Genomic DNA, 16,848 nt, shown 5'->3' with positions numbered 1-16,848 from the left:
CTGATCTCCAAGAAACAGGTGAAAGGTCTCCGTTGGATTCCTTTCATGTTAATTTCTTAAATCTGTTGTCATTTACGGCATAAATTCCTCTTCTAAATTTATTGTGGCGTTTCTGACTATCTGGGAGGAGACTGAGTAGTGGAACGTGTTACTTTTACACATAAACAAGAACGATCTGTCACACTACTACACTTTAAAACACAGTTTATACGTAATTCATGTCACACAGTCTCATACAGAACCTACATCCGCTTTCTTTTATATACTGTATATGATAATATACTGTCATCCCCCTTCCCTTCTGTGTGAGAGGATGAATGAGCAAATGTATTTCTAGTTGCATGCTTGAGGGTAGCAGACAAGCCTGTCTGCTAGAGAACAGTAGGACCAACGTCGGAACAGGTAGCTACGCTTTCTAAAAGCAGAGAGGTTTCTATTCTTCGTATGGTCCTGTCCGTCCCTTGTCATGTTGGTATAGGAAGCTGCCCCTCTGGCCACTTCCGTTTGTATTTGTGAGCCACCCTCAGGAAGGGACCACGGCAGTCTGTTCGCGGCGAGCGTCTGAAGTGGTAAGATCTCCGGCTAAGCGCGTGTCTGCTAAGTCCGTAGGACAAGGGATTTCTTAAGTTCAGCCTAACTGAAAATTTAATCACCTTTATTTCAGGTTTAGCTCTAAAATATCTAATGTTATCTTAAATTGCAACGCACTGTAATTTGAGTGTGAAGTTCAGAATATATTCCGGTAGTTGCTTTGTCACTACTTTGTGAGTAAAGTGGAACCACGTGTTGATCAGTAACTCTAACTAAGATCATCAATATTAAATGCGAATGTGCGTGAGATTATAACGTCTCGTCTTGACAATATTTTTCAATATAGCAACTTTTCTTTATGTTCAACTTTGTAAATTGCTTTTCGATCTAATTTATTTTAATTATCAAAATTATTGTGGAGTACACTCTTTGTGTAAACCAAGTTGACCACATGAAGCATTTGGTGCAATCATCAAAGTAGCCCTCAGCTATTCTTTTCGGGAAGGTTTCACAGGGAGTTAGTATGAATTTAGTATAGCAGTGTGTGGTAATTACATGACGGACAGGATTGTGCTACGAACGTAACTTCTTTGGGTGAAAATTGAATCGGTTGATTGTGGTTAATTTCCTCTTGCATATGTTTCAACGTTCTTCGTGTGTTATTTTATGAATGCAGTGTTGTATGCAGTCTCCCAATCTTGGCACCATATTTGATGTGTTCTGTAAGATTACAAACACACATTTTCACAATCCTAAATAAGGCACCAGTTTAGTTATGAATCAAGTTTAATATGCTGAAATTTCAATGATCAATGTTAAAATAAATTTCCAAACATAAACTGATTCATCTCTTTTTATTTAAATTCTCTTATATATATATATATATATATATATATATATATATATATATATATATATATATATATATATCACCGGTTGTCGTATGACTATTAAAAGATTATAATTAATGTTAGTCTGGTTGGGAATTTGGTAAGCTAGACTGGATACCTGGTGAAACAGTTGCTCAGTAATGCAAGGTTAACTTCCCCAGACGGCTCACAGCTTTTAACCCACTTTTATGGTCTTGAATAGCAGCACCGCTTTCATAACACATTAAAGCAACAACATCACACAGGGCAGCCTTTGACGTAGTGGGTGATAATCGTAGAGAGTGAAGTCCAAAGACTGGATGGTATGCCAGGAGAATGGGGCTCATTAGTTATGGAAAAGTGTAAAACGATATTTTACTTAAATACTGATCTTCACAATCTTATAAATATTTCAAAACTTCTTCAAGGTGTGAGTTCAGTTGCAATGCAAATGGACCCTACAATAGTTACATGTTTTAGATTTGATCCAGTTATTTCTGTAGACGCTGACAGGTCATTTTGTCAGCTGAAAAATGTATTATCTGACAGGAGTCTCAACATGACTGCAGAAATTTTTAAAAAGCGTTTGGTTGTCATGTGCAGCCAATAGGCCAATAAGGCATTTTAATGCATAGCCTTTCAAGACACACTTTCTTTTTCTGTGCAATACAATTATCAACTTGTTTAAAAGTGGGAAGTTACTTAATACAATTATTGTGTGGTTGTGTAAATAGTGCAATCTAGTAAACAAATAGGCAGTATGTAAAGTTTTCCATGTCGCCTTTGTCTATCTATGTTTTATAAACATACAGTCTCTGGTAATAAGTCTTACATTTTAGTTAAGCTTAGGAAAGAAACTGCACATTACTTGAAACCCTGAGCCTGTAGAGATAACTATTATTGTTTAAAAATAGAAATGGGATGTTTTATTTGATGCAAAAGCAGTTATTTTCTGTGGTTTCTGTGTGTGTATAGTGAATAATGAAAATTTTGAACGACTGTAACTAGTCATGACAGCCTGTATAAGATACACTGAAGACCGAAGGAACTGGTACAACTGTCTAATATCGTGTAAGGCCCCCGCGAGCACGCAGAAGTGCCGCAACAAGAAGTGGCATGGACTAATGTTTGATGTAGTACTGGAGGGAACTGACACCATAAATCCGTAAGAGTACTAGGGGATGGAGATCTCTTCTGAGCAGCACGCTGCAAGGCATCCCAGATATGCTCAATAATGTTCATGTCTGCGAAGTTTGGTGGTCAGCGGAGCTATTTAAACTCATAAGAGTATTCTTGTAGCCATTCTGCAACAATTCGGGGCGCGTGGGGTGTCGCATTGTCCTGCTGGAATTGCTCAAGTCCGTCGGAATGCACAATGGACATGAATGGATGCAGGTGATCAGATAGGATGCTTATGTACGTGTCACCTGACAATCTAGACGTATCAGGGGTCCCATATCACTCCAACTGCACACGCCTCACACCGTTACAGAGCTTCCACCAGCTTGAACAGTCCCCTGCTGACATGCATGATCCATGGATTCCTGAAGTTGTCTTCATACCCGTACACGTCCATCCGCTCGATACAATTTGAAGTGAAATTCGTCCGACCAGGCAACATGTTTCCAGATATTAATAGTCCATTTCCAGTGTTTCAGGGCCCAGGCGAGACGTAAAGCTTTGTGTCGTTCAGTCATCTAGTATACACAAGTGAACCTTCGGCTCCGAGCGCCCGTACCGATGACGTTTCGTTGAATGTTTCGGATGCTCGCATTTGTTGATGGCCCAGGACTGAAATCTGCAGCATTTTGAGGAAGGATTGCACTTGTGTCGCGTTGAACGATTCTCTTCAGCCGTCGTTGGTGCAGTTCTTCCAGTCTTTTTCGGCCGCAGCGATGTCGGAGATTTGATGTTTTACCGGATTCCTTATAGTCACGGTACACTCGTGAAATGGTCGTATGAAAAATCCCCACTTCATCGCTACCTCGGAGATGCTGTATTCCATAGCTTGTGCACCGACTATACCACCATGTTCAGACCCACTTAAATCTTGATAACCTGCCACTGTGGTAGCAGTAACTGATCTAAAAACTGCATCAGACACTTGTTGGCTTATATAGGCGTTGCCGACCGCAGCGCCCATTCTGCCTGTTTACTGAACTATGTGATAGAAAGTATCCGGACACCTGGCTGAATATGACTTACAAGTTCTTGACGCCCTCTAATGGTAGTGCTGGCATTCAGTATGGTGTTGGCCCACCCATAGCCTTGATGGCAGCTTCCACTCTCGGAGGCATAAGTTCAATCAGGTGCTGGAAGGTTTCTTGAGGAATGGCAGCCCATTCTTCACGGAGTGCTGCCCTGAGGAGAGGTATCTATGTCGGTCAGTGAGGCCTGACATGAAGTCGGCAATCCAAAACATACCAAAAGTGTTCTATAGGATTCAGTTCGTGACTCTGTGCAGGCCAGTCCATTACAGGGATGTTATTTCGTATTATGACTCCGGCTCGATCGTGTTGAAATATGCTATAGCCATCCCTGAATGTTTCTTCAACAGTGGGAAGCAAGGAGGTGCTTAAAACACCACTGTAGGTCTGTGCTGTGATAGTGCCACGCAAAACAATAAGGGGTGTAAACTCCCTGCATGAAAAACACGACCACACCATAACACCACTGCCTTCGAATTTTACTGTTGGCATTACACACTCTGGAAAATTACGTTCACCGGTCATTCACCATGCACACAACTTGCCATCGGATCGCCACACTGTGTACCATGATTCGTCACTCTACACAAGGTTTTTCTACTGTTCAGTCGTCCAATGTTTACGCTCCTTACACCAAGCGAGCCGTCGTTGGCATTTACCGGCGTGATTTGTGCTTATGAGCAGCCGCTCGACCATGAAATCCAAGTATTCTGACCTCCCGCATAACTGTCATACATGCACTGGATCTTGATGCAGTTTGGAATTACTGTATGATGGTCTGGATAGATGTCTGCCTATTACAGTTTACGACGCTCTTCAACTGTCGGCGGTCTCTGTCAGTCAACAGACGAGGTCGGACTGTACGGTTTTGCGCTGTACGTGTCTCTTCACGTTTCCATTTCACTATCACATCGGAAACGGTGGAAGTAGGGATGTTTAGGAGCGTGGAAATCTCGCGTACAGACTTATGACACAAGTGACACCCAATCACCTGACCACGTTCGAAGTCCGTGAGTTCCGCGGAGCGGCCCATTTTGCTCTCACGATGTCTAATGACTATTGAGGTCGCTGATGTGGAGTACCTGGCAGTATGTGGCAGCACAATGCACCTAGTATGAAAAACATATGTTTTTGTGGGTGTCCCGATACTGTTGATCACATAGTGTATCTCTGCATTTGAATACGCATACCTACACTAGTTTCTTTGGCGCTTCAGTGTATGTGTAAAGTATTCGATTGTTCGATCGCGTCAGATCTTGCTACGCTCTTCTAGAGCGTATGTGAACGGATAAGTGGCGTGATTTTTCATGCGCTGTGTTTTCTTCATCGGTTCCTTACTCACTCGTCACAAATAAGACGCCTACCCTGATCCAATAACTGCACTATAAAGTCAGTCAGATACGTGAGGCACTTTGGCTGTAGCCAAGCATAATAGTAAATTTTTTCTAAATTAACTTCTCCGTTTCAGCCAGACAGTTCTGGAACAAGCTACCCTTTAGCCTGTGTTTCACATAAAACTGCTCTGCATTCGAGAGCAAGTTAAAGCTTTTCCCGTTATTATCGTTGTAACTTCCCTCTGGGCATATTGCAGCTACTTTCCTTCTCTCCAACCTGTACTACACTGTCAACACTATTCAAGATTTTCTCATCCTTTCCTACTTCAGTTTTCTATCTTTCGTCCCATCTGCTGATCTCACCCTATTACTCATCACGCTCTCTAATACTAGGCGACTTCTCCTTTACACTTGATTCCTTCTGTGGTATTGCCACACATATCTGTGAGATTCCATTAATAACATTCGTCAAGAACATGATTAGAAAACTGCTTAGCGCAATATTATTAAAACTGACTTTTCTTAAATTATGTATATTCATTACTAGAATTATTATTATTATTATACAAATTTGGCCGTTAAAGACCGTGAAAACAGTTATTTCTTGCGCTTCTGGGAAGTCTTCTTTCTCTCAGTCCACACTTCTTTCATTCTTGCGCTGAAGGCGGCTTTTCTCTCTTCAGACCATTTAGTTCCACAAGTCTTCTTAATTTTCACACCGAAACCCGTGAATGAATTCAGTTTTTTTCTAAAAAGGTTTCTGTTAAATATTGTTTCCTGATTATGTCCATTTCTTTTAGATCTCTTTCTGTGTTGATAAACCATAAATTTTTATTTCTTAGATTTGCGATGTACGAAAATATTTGTTTTGTAAGCCTATTCGGGTTCATCCTCATGATGTGAGCATAAAAGGAGCATCTTCTTTTTCTAATTTCGTCTGTAATTTTGCTGCACTTCGTATACACTTCTTTCTTGCTTTTTAGTCTGTACAATTATTATTATATCATATTAACAGAATCTTCCGTCGCTTCTTGGCAGAACAACATTATAATAAACGAAAAGCACCAGTTTGCTTTTGTTCTACAATATTACTTTTATTGCTAACCGGTTTTCGGCTTACAAGGCCATCTTCAGACATTTACTGAGTATTATCACCAAAGAAGTTAAATGTTAGCAGACAACATTGGAAGAGAAGTAACACATCTAGACTGATGTAGAAACATACAGTAAGTAATATCTTTGCAATGAGAAAGTAAAAACTGAACTGTACATGAATAACAATGGAGTAGACAGGAAAACCTTTAGCACAAAACAGGAAAGCATGCCTACATAACAGTTTCAATTAATAAACAAAACTAATAAAATAAAATAAAATTAGTACTAGACAAGGCTGCATCAGAAGGTATGAAACATGGAGAGTGATACACAACCAATTAAAAGAAGAGACAGCTATCAATGTAAATACAGAATACATAAGGAACTTAAGCAATATCAATAAGATAAACAGAAATAAATAAATGCAGGAAAATGGAGGTGTTTGAGGGAACCTACAGTCTAAGAGTGTGGTGGTACTGCATTTTAACATTAACATAATAATCAAAGCAGTGACTGTGTAACAGTTTTCATTAAATAAATGAGCAAAGTAAATATGAACAGTGTTTGATGAGACAACTACAAGGAGTGTTAAACATGGAAAGTAATACAAGTACCAGTTAAAAGAAAACCTTAACTATTGGAACTACAGTCTATGTGGAATACAAAGACAACTTCAACAAAACAAAACAACTTAATGAATACAGGAAAATGGGAATATGTAGGAAGAGAGAGTGTTGGAAGTAATGAACAACAAAGATGATTATATGAAGTTTAGGAGAGGGGAAGTGTTGAGTTGTGTCTGGTCATTAGGGATGAGATCTGGACTGTGAGCAAGATGTTTGTTAATTTCCAGGGCTTCGAGCAGGTTGAGTTTATGGTCTTTGTTTGCTAAGTGAAGTACATGGGACACTGGCTGGTAGTTGTGACCCTCACTCAGTACATGCTCAGCAAATGCAGAGTCTGAATTCTGCAACCTCCAGCTGCGTTCATGTTCAGCCAGCCTAGTTGATATGTCTCTGCCTGACTGACCAATGTAAAATTTGTCACAATCAGAACAGGTGGATTTGTATACCCCACTGTTGGTTAATAACTGGATCTTGTCTTTGCTATTAAAAACACACTGGGCTGTCGTGTTCCTGACATAGCAGGAAACCCTATACTTGCAGGATTTCCGTGCTTTGGCTACAATCTGTGATACCTGACCTAGAAATGGTAGTGTACACCATTTCTTGCAGACAGTGGATGGGGAAGCAGATGGGGCATAGAGGAGGGATATAATTTTTCGTTTTTGTTTCCTGTGCAAGATGTGGTCAATAAGAACTGGATTGTAGCCATTGGCTGTGGCAATAAATTTTATTGTATCCAACTCTGCTTTAAAATCATCTCTGGACATGGGGATAGATATGAGACGGTGTATCACTGAGTGGAAAGCTGCATGTTTGTGAGCTATGGGGTATTGTGAGCAAGAAGGTATTACTGTGTCTGTAGTTGTTGTTTCATTGCAAAGATGTTACTTACTGTATGTTTCTACATCAGTCTAGATGTGTTACTTCTCTTCCAATGCTGTCTGCTAACATTTAACTTCTTTGGTGATAATACTCAGTAAATGTCTGAAGATGGCCTTGTAAGCCGAAAACCGGTTAACAATAAAAGTAATATTGTAGAACAAAGGCAAACTGGTGCTTTTCATTTTTTATTATTACTATTATTATTATTACATACTGCTCAAAAACATTATCAGGTCACATTAATTTGACCATCTGCCAAAAGCCCGAACAACCACCTTTTGCAGCGTGGGCCACTGCAAGACGAGCAGTAAGAGAATCATTAATGATACCGTCAGGACTGTGGAGCCACGCCGACTCCAGTGTCGTGGCCAGCTACGCTAGGTTTCTCGGTTGAGGAGCCGTGGCGCAAACAGCCCGATCGCTTTGCTACCACAGATTGTATATTGAGTTTTCATCCGGTGAGTTTGGTGGCCAAGGGAGTGTGGTAAACTCGTCCTAATGCTCGCCGAATCAAGTACGTACACTGCGACCTGTGTGACACGTTGCGTTGTCCTGCTGGTAGATGCCACCGTGCCGAGGAAAAACAAACTGCATGTAGAAGTGGACATGGTCCCCAAGGAGAGATGAAAACTTGGGTTGATTCATTGTGGATTCCAGAATGAGCAGATCACGCAGGGAGTGCCCTCCGGCCTGGAACCTGCCGACTGTTGCTGCAAGGTGTTTGGTATCAGCCATTACACGCCGTAAAAGCCAACTGCCTTTGGATGATAAAGCGCAAAACGTGATTCATCTGAAAAGGGCACATGTCGACACTCAGTGGACGTCCAGCTGCGGCATTGTCGTGCAAATTGCAGCCTTCGCCGCCGACGAACAGCAATCAGCATGGCTGCATGAAACCAGGCGCCTGCTGCAGAGGCCTATACGCAGCAACGATCACCTAACGGGCGTTGAGGAGATACTGTTGGTAGCCCCTTGATCCATCTGGACGGTCAGTTGCTCAACAGTTTCCCCTCTATTCGCCCGTACACATCTCCGCAGCCATCGCTCACCCGTATCATCTATGGCCCGTGGTGTACCACAGTTGCCTCGGAACCGGTTTTTTTGGATAGCGCCATTTTCTCATGCGCTTGTACATTAACCACGGTGGTAAACGAACAGTTTACTAACCTAGCCGTTTCGGGATTCCTGCGTCCCTTGGGCTGAAAGCCAATGACCGTGCCCTTCTGGACATCGGATAGATCGCTCAGTTTCTGCTTTACGACAACGACTGTAGAGTTTTCCACATCCACCAGGCATGCTTTACATACTGATAGTGCACTGATAGTGCTGATACTTGTCGTGTGTGAGTGGTTATTGCACGTTGTCGTCGACCGTAGTGATGGTCACGTTAATGTGACTGAACCGTATACAGAACATCTTGTAATGTTGGCTCACTAATAATATCTGGCTTAGATGAATGAGGGAGCCTGAAGGCCTATATCCTGACAGATGAAATAAGTAAATAAATAAATATAGCAAGTCTGTCGTGGATGGCATTTAGTATTTGTCTGATTCGATACATGTGGCTAGATATCATGGACTTTTCGTAAAGGTCGGTCCAGAAAGCATCAACTCGCTCCTTTTAGTGTATTTAAAAAGTTCCTCTTCTTCGATCTTATTTTATTCGCAGCATCCACTGCATTGTAATTTTTGTATTGAACTGTATTGTGCTGTGGATGTGTTCGAATGTTCTGTGTCGCTTGTATAGAATGTTCTTAGATTAGTTTTCTCAAATAAGTTGGTTAAACGTCGGAACTATCAGTATACTGCACGAGTAAAATCAGCACATAAGCTTTTTTCTCGCTGTACGTCAAAGACATTTCATCTGTACTTCACTCTTTTAACAACCACCTAAATGATGACGATATCCAGTTTTACGTCAGTGTCAGTCGTAAGAACATTCCTGCTGCCGTGTTAGGTATGTATGGCGACATTTATTCAGTATTGCGATGGGTACAAAACCTGGGTGATTTCACGCATCATCCTCATATTACACAGAAAGTTGATAAGTGGACATTTCTGTGAAACAGATCTGCCACCGATTCTTCATATCATACAATTATCGTTCCAAAAAACAGTGAAAGACCAAGGTAGAGTCTTGGATGAACATCTAAATTGGAAAGAACAAACGTTGCAGAATGCAGAAAACTCTCCCGCATACATTCAATCAAAATACTGAGGAAAATGTTGCCAACACAAATTTAAAAAAATTAGTCCAGAAGTTCTTACTTCTGACATGTACGGCGACACCATGCAAAGAGTGAAAATTCCAGATGACTTGAGCTATCTGTGAATGTTTGCGTAAGGCATGTGTGCAGCATACGGTAGTATAATAACAACAGTTCTTCCCGTTTTCAGCTATGAAGTGTGAAGCTCTCACCAAGTATACATTACTATAACTGTGCTAACAAACAGAACGTTTATATGGATTTTGTTTAGACAGACTCTTATGACAGTTATGTAAGTTCTGCATTTGGTTGTGCCATATTTGACGAAAATTTATTTTTGATCCATCGATGTACACTGTTTTTTTCTCACGCGAAGGTGGTTTTTACAATTGAAACTGGTAGAAAATGGATATACAATCGAAAAGATTTTGCAGTATTTTTAGAAAATCTGACAGAAGAATTCCTCAAACAAATCTTCTGTGAAAGTAACGAATCGAACTGGTCTCAAAGTTACAGCTGAAAAAAGAAAATTCATGATAGATATAAAAGATGCCCCACAACATATAGAAACACTCATAGATAAAAAAGATGGAGTTACCAAATTTAAATATCTTCGAGGACCTCTACAGAAGGATGGGCTAGACAGATACGCAGTAAATGTTAAGTGCCAATAAAACGGAAAGAACATATGGTTTGACAAAAAATGTCTACAACAAAAAATGCATACTTCAATATAAAATTAAAATTTTATATGAACTACGGTGGTAAGACCAGAATGTTTATATGCATTTGAATGCTTAACTATGATTTATAAGCTGCACATAATACAGGTACTTGAAAGACTGATTGTTCGGTACAATACAAAATGGAGAATTTGGTAAATTTATTTGTCACAGTGTCTAAACAACAAAGTATATAACATCAGTTTACACATTTTTTGACCAGAAGTCGACACGTTGAGTGCATTCGGTGTCCCCCTAATCAGGTCTCTCGTGGTGCGTGTGGCTGTAGATGAATTGCACTGTAGTAGATGGTTGTTAGTCTGCACAGCACCACACTTGCAAAAAACTGACTCCACTGGAAGGCCCCACTTCTGTATGTTGGTCTTACATTCGTGGTATAAGGGCGTAGTCTGTTGAGAACCTTACATATTGTTCACTTCTCTGACTGACCAGAAGGGCTCTTCCTTCGGAAACATCCATTTCTAGAAATGTTGACATTTCCACCGCCATTTTAAGATACTTTCTCGCTATGGTGTTCCTGTAAGAGCTTCAGCAGTTGTCAATAAGATATTTCTTGTTTTCAGCGGCCATATAAAGGGTGAGCATGCGCAGAGATAGCCTTACTCTTCTCGCACCTAGCAGCTATCTCGTGCGTAATTTCATGAGGGACTATGCCAGCAAGGCAGTGGATTTACTTACGGCGCTTCAGTCCGGAACCACAGGGCTACCACGGTGGCAGATTCGAATCCTGCCTCGGGCATGGATGTGTGTGATGTCCTTAGGTAAGTTAGGTTTAAGTAGTTCTAAGTCTAGGGGACTGATGACCTCAGGTGTTAAGTCCCACAGTGCTTAGAGCCATTTACCTACGGGTGGAAGTCGTAAACAACCCGTGACAATGCGACAAGTCTCATTAAGCGTCTCATCTACACATGGACTCATCTACAGATGGACTTCTACCACGTTGGACATGCGTATTCAGCACTGGAGTAATACAGCGCTAGCGTGATTATTCTAGTGGATGGGTGAGCTTCCCACGTGGTACGTCTCAGTTTCCACGCTATGTTGATTCTGGCTGACAGTTTTTGTTTCGTGTTACTTGGTGTTTTTTAAATTTAAGCTTACGGCTCACGGTGACACATAGACATTTCAGAGGCGGACGGTGTTGAACAGCAATTCCTTCCCAGATGATTTGAAGAGATTTAACAGCTTGTTTGTTTCTCAGGTGGAATATACAGGTCTGAGTTTTGTTGGAAAATGAAAAGTATCGAGGAGATTTACAAAAGTATAAACGAAACATCAGAAGCCGGCCGATGTGGCCGAGCGGTTCTAGGCGCTACAGTCTGGAACCGCGCTACCGCTACGGTCGCAGGTTCGAATCCTGCCTCGGGCATGGATGTGTGTTATGTCCTTAGGTTAGTTAGGTTTAAGTAGTTCTGCGACTGATGACCTCAGAAGTTAAGTCCCATAGTGCTCAGAGCCATTTGAACCATTTTTTGAAAACATCAGAAGTAATGGGAAAGCAAAGATTTATCTTCTTTCAACGTTTCTACCGAATGACCGAGAATAGGCTAACAAAATAAATCTTCCTCTATTTCTGGAAAAAGAAAACAGCAAAAGCATGGATTACAGAAATAAGAGAGTTGTATCCTGTCTACTCGTCGAATATGGGATTCCTAGGAAACCTACTTTCTTGGATCGCTAGACAACAATCCAAGCAAATCGTATTAATGAATTTTTATTACCGTGAAGTCAGCAGCTCGTGGTCTTGCAGTAGCGTTCTCGCTTCCTGCGCACGGAGTCCCGGGTTCGATTCCCGGCGAGGTCAGGGATTTTCCCTGCCTCGACATGACTGGGTGTTGTTGTGTTGTCTTCATCATCATCATTCATCCCCATTACGGTCGGAGAAAGGCAACGGCAAACCACCTCCGCTACGACCTTGCCAAGTCGGCGGTGCGGGTCCCCCGTATAGTTCCCTACGCTCCTCGGAGTATGGGACCTCATCATCATTTTTTTTTTTTTGGTCATCAGTCTACTGACTGGTTTGATGCGGCCCGCCACGAATTCCTTTCCTGTGCTAACCTCTTCATCTCAGAGTAGCACTTGCAACCTACGTCCTCAATTATTTGCTTGACGTATTCCAATCTCTGTCTTCCTCTACAGTTTTTGGTCTCTACAGCTCCCTATAGTACCATGGAAGTCATTCCCTCATGTCTTAGCAGATGTCCTATCATCCTGTCCCTTCTCCTTATCAGTGTTTTCCACATATTCCTTTCCTCTCCGATTCTGCGTAGAACCTCCTCATTCCTTACCTTATCAGTCCACCTAATTTTCAACATTCGTCTATAGCACCACATCTCAAATGCTTAGATTCTCTTCTGTTCCGGTTTTCCCACAGTCCATGTTTCACTACCATACAATGCTGTACTCCAGACGTACATCCTCAGAAATTTCTTCCTCAAATTAAGGCCATCATTTGATATTAGTAGACTTCTCTTGGCCAGAAATGCCTTTTTTGCCATAGCGAGTCTGCTTTTGATGTCCTCCTTGCTCCGTCCGTCATTGGTTATTTTACTGCCTAGGTAGCAGAATTCCTTGACTTCATTGACTTCGTTTACCATCAATCCTGATGTTAAGTTTCTCGCTGTTCTCATTTCTACTACTTCTCATTACCTTCGTCTTTCTCCGATTTACTCTCAAACCATACTGTGTACTCATTAGACTGTTCATTCCGTTCAGCAAATCATTTAATTCTTCTTCACTTTCACTCAGGATAGCAATGTCATCAGCGAATCGTATCATTGATTCCTTTCACCTTGTATTTTAATTCCACTCCTGAACCTTTCTTTTATTTCCATCATTGCTTCCTCGATGTACAGATTGAAGAGTAGGTGCGAAAGACTACAGCCTTGTCTTACACCCTTCTTAATACGAGCACTTCGTTCTTGATCGTCCACTCTTATTATTCCCTCTTGGTTGTTGTACATATTGTATATGATCCGTCTCTCCCTATAGCTTACCCCTACTTTTTTCAGAGTCTCGAACAGCTTGCACCATTTTATATTGTCGAACGCTTTTTCCAGGTCGACAAATCCTATGAAAGTGTCTTGATTTTTCTTTAGCCTTGCTTCCATTATTAGCCGTAACGTCAGAATTGCCTCTCTCGTCCCTTTACTTTTCCTAAAGCCAAACTGATCGTCACCTAGCGCATTCTCAATTTTCTTTTCCATTCTTCTGTATATTATTCTTGTAAGCAGCTTCGATGCATGAGCTGTTAAGCTGATTGTGCGATAATTCTCGCACTTGTCAGCTCTTGCCGTCTTCGTAATTGTGTGAATGATGCTTTTCCGAAACTCAGATGGTATGTCGCCAGACTCATATATTCTACACACCAACGTGAATAGTCGTTTTGTTGCCACTTCCCCCAATGATTTTAGAAATTCTGATGGAATGTTATCTATCCCTTCTGCCTTATTTGACCGTAAGACCTCCAAAGCTCTTTTAAATTCCGATTCTAATACTGGATCCCCTGTCTCTTCTAAATCGACTCCTGTTTCTTCTTCTATCACATCATCATTACAGTAAGATAAATGACAATACTTAACTGTGTCGCAATCAATGGGCGGCAGAGAAAATAAACAGATCTCTTCAGTACATAAAACGCCTAATACAGTTGCTAAGCCGCTGCTGTAGAGCCTATAGAACGGCTAGTCTTAAACTGGGCAGCGTCCAGGCAGCTCGGCGTTTATGCTCCCTTCGTCTAGAGGCCGCCGCTCCTGTCTCGGTGTCGTCCTAGAGAGGGGTCAGTCAGCGTACTATTAGCTGACTTCTTCACAGCACTCTCTGCTCTACCGTTCCTGATCGTCGTGCCGGCGTTTGACTTTTAAGCCTGAACAAGAATGACTTCGTGAAAGAGTTGGAAATGTTGTTGTTGTTGTTGTTGTTGTGGTCTTCAGTCCTGAGACTGGTTTGATGCAGCTCTCCATGCTACTCTATCCTGTGCAAGCTTCTTCATCTCCCAGTACCTACTGCAACCTACATCCTTCTGAATCTGCTTAGTGTATTCATCTCTTGGTCTCCCTCTACGATTTTTACCCTCCACACTGCCCTCCAATACTAAATTGGTGATCCCTTGATGCCTCAGAACATGTCCTACCAACCGATCCCGTCTTCTGGTCAAGTTGTGCCACAAACTTCTCTTCTCCCCAATCCTATTCAGTACTTCCTCATTAGTTATGTGATCTACCCATCTAATCTTCAGCATTCTTCTGTAGCACCACATTTCGAAAGCTTCTATTCTCTTCTTGTCCAAACTATTTATCGTCCATGTTTCACTTCCATACATGGCTACACTCCATACAAATACTTTCAGAAATGACTTCCTGACACTTAAATCTATACTCGATGTTAACAAATTTCTCTTCTTCAGAAACGATTTCCTTGCCATTGCCAGTCTACATTTTATATCCTCTCTACTTCGACCGTCATCAGTTATTTTGCTCCCCAAATAGCAAAACTCCTTTACTACTTTAAGTGTCTCATTTCCTAATCTAATTCCCTCAGCATCACCCGACTTAATTCGACTACATTCCATTATCCTCGTTTTGCTTTTGTTGATGTTCATCTCATATCCTCCTTTCAAGACACTGTCCATTCCATTCAACTGCTCTTCCAAGTCCTTTGCTGTCTCTGACAGAATTACAATGTCATCGGCGAACCTCAAAGTTTTTATTTCTTCTCCATGGATTTTAATACCTACTCCGAATTTTTCTTTTGTTTCCTTTACTGCTTGCTCAATATACAGATTGAATAACATCGGGGAGAGGCTACAACCCTGTCTCACTCCCTTCCCAACCACTGCTTCCCTTTCATGTCCCTCGACTCTTATAACTGCCATCTGGTTTCTGTACAAATTGTAAATAGCCTTTCGCTCCCTGTATTTTACCCCTGCCACCTTTAGAATTTGAAAGAGAGTATTCCAGTCAACATTGTCAAAAGCTTTCTCTAAGTCTACAAATGCTAGAAACGTAGGTTTGCCTTTCCTTAATCTTTCTTCTAAGATAAGTCGTAGGGTCAGTATTGCCTCACGTGTTCCAGTGTTTCTACGGAATCCAAACTGATCTTCCCCGAGGTTGGCTTCTATTAGTTTTTCCATTCGTCTGTAAAGAATTCGTGTTAGTATTTTGCAGCTGTGACTTATTAAACTGATGGTTCGGTAATTTTCACATCTGTCAGCACCTGCTTTCTTTGGGATTGTAATTATTATATTCTTCTTGAAGTCTGAGGGTATTTCGCCTGTTTCATACATCTTGCTCACCAGATGGTAGAGTTTTGTCAGGACTGGCTCTCCCAAGGCCGTCAGTAGTTCCAATGGAATGTTGTCTACTCCTGGGGCCTTGTTTCGACTCAGGTCTTTCAGTGCAGGGATGGCTGTCAAACTCTTCACGCAGTATCGTATCTCCCATTTCATCTTCATCTACATCCTCTTCCATTTCCATAATATTGTCCTCAAGTACATCGCCCTTGTATAGACCCTCTATATACTCCTTCCACCTTTCTGCTTTCCCTTCCTTGCTTAGAACTGGGTTTTTATCTGAGCTCTTGATATTCATACAAGTCGTTCTCTTATCTCCAAAGGTCTCTTTAATTTTCCTGTAGGCAGTATCTATCTTACCACTAGTGAGATAAGCCTCTACATCCTTACATTTGTCCTCTAGCCATCCCTGCTTAGCCATTTTGCACTTCCTGTCGATCTCATTTTTGAGACGTTTGTATTCCTTTCTGCCTGCTTCATTTACTTCATTTTTATATTTTCTCCTTTCATCAATTAAATTCAATATTTCTTCTGTTACCCAAGGATTTCTACTAGACCTCGTCTTTTTACCTACTTGATCCTCTGCTGCCTTCACTACTTCATCCCTCAAAGCTACCCATTCTTCTTCAACTGTATTTCTTTCCCCCATTCCTGTCAATTGTTCCCTTATGCTCTCCCTGAAACTCTCTACAACCTCTGGTTCTTTCAGTTTATCCAGGTCCCATCTCATTAAATTCCCACCTTTTTGCAGTTTCTTCAGTTTTAATCTACAGGTCATAACCAATAGATTGTGGTCAGAGTCCACATCTGCCCCTGGAAATGTCTTACAATTTAAAACCTGGTTCCTAAATCTCTGTCTTACCATTATATAATCTATCTGATACCTTTTAGTATCTCCAGGGTTCTTCCATGTATACAACCTTCTTTCATGATTCTTAAACCAAGTGTTAGCTATGATTAAGTTATGCTCTGTGCAAAATTCTACCAGGCGGCTTCCTCTTTCATTTCTTAGCCCCAATCCATATTCACCTACTATGTTTCCTTCTCTCCCTTTTCCTACACTC

Source organism: Schistocerca nitens, chromosome 4 (genome assembly GCF_023898315.1).
Source record: "Schistocerca nitens isolate TAMUIC-IGC-003100 chromosome 4, iqSchNite1.1, whole genome shotgun sequence".
Lineage (NCBI taxonomy): Eukaryota > Metazoa > Arthropoda > Insecta > Orthoptera > Acrididae > Schistocerca > Schistocerca nitens.
Note: the sequence above shows the minus strand (reverse complement) of the source record.